Here is a 1328-nt window from a genome sequence, read left to right as displayed (position 1 = left end):
CCCCTGCATGCTGCTCAGCTGGGCGGCAGCACGGGAGCAAGTGGCGCAGACCACTGTCAGAACACCGCGCTCCCCGTGCAGCACGGGGGTCGGTGCCGTTGAAGTGCAGGGTGGGTTGTCCTGGCCACTGTGGAGTGGCCCCGCCTCGTCACAGAAGCAAACATGCTGTCCTGGTCGTCCCATTCTCTGGGTGGTGCACGTCTGCGCGGTGGGGGTGGCAAGTCCCTTTTTTTTCTGGCGAGTAGGGTTTTCTATAATTTGTTGAGCTCTGGTATTGAGATATTACATTGTGATGTAACTAATGTACATCATAAAAAAATCTCAAATAGCTGATTGAATGAAACAGAAAACAAAAGAAACAGAATGAAAAAAGAGAAACATTTGTCTGGAGAGGGAAGGAGGAGAAAGCAGTCTCTTGGCTGGTGCATTATTTAATATTTAGAACCATGTAACAGATCTTTTGTGGGGAGGATTTCCTTGAAAATGTACCTCAAAGAAAAATGTAAAAGTTAGCATCCAGGACCCTGCTGCATTTTTACAGAGGTACATGCCAGCAACAGTACTGGTGTTTCAGCATCCAAGTACTGCTAGGTTATGCCTCAGTCCTCCTAAAAGTCTAAAGGCTAAAAAGAGCCACTCATCAAGAATAATGCTAGGCAAACAGAGAATTGGGACCTTGACATTATCCCTGCAATATCCCCAGCAACTGGAATTAATGAGATTGTGAACACACCGCTGGAAAAGACCTATTAGATCCCATATCAGTCCTGCTTGTCAGGCCAGTAGACAGGAGCGGGTAGTTGTGGATTGATCTCTACCAATAGGTACAGAATGTAATGCCATTTGCAGGGATATATCTCCAGCTCGTGCAATGGTTAATGCAGAAAAATTTAAAATATGCTAAATAATGAGCTGAGAGCCCAAACGCCTGTCACTGAAAGAAGCAGGGGCACTGCGCCCTGTTGGGTCCAGGACAGCGAGGAGACAAGAGCAACATGAGAGAGGCAAGATTTCCAGCCACACGCTGAAAAGCCCGTCTCTCTGGCAAGCAGGAAAAGATTCCTCGCCCACCTGGCACTGGGGAAGACCCCAGAAAAGCCCGCGCTTGCCCCCAGCAGGAATCACGAGCCTTACAAGTCACACGGTGCGCGGGAGGGACACAACGAGGGAGTCTCTCCCCGCCCCATGGAGCAGCCTCCCTACAAACGGGCCGGGCCGGGGGGGCCGCTCGGAGCACCCAGCTGCAGGCCTCCGTGATGCAGCCGGTGGAGCAGCGGCCAGGAAGCAGGGCGGGCGGAGCGGGGAGGGAACCTCCGGGGTATTTCCAG

This window comes from Pelodiscus sinensis, chromosome 21, assembly GCF_052426305.1.
Source record: "Pelodiscus sinensis isolate ZL-2025 chromosome 21, ASM5242630v1, whole genome shotgun sequence".
Lineage (NCBI taxonomy): Eukaryota > Metazoa > Chordata > Testudines > Trionychidae > Pelodiscus > Pelodiscus sinensis.
The sequence above is the reverse complement of the archived record's forward strand: the minus strand, read 5'-3'. Positions refer to the sequence as shown.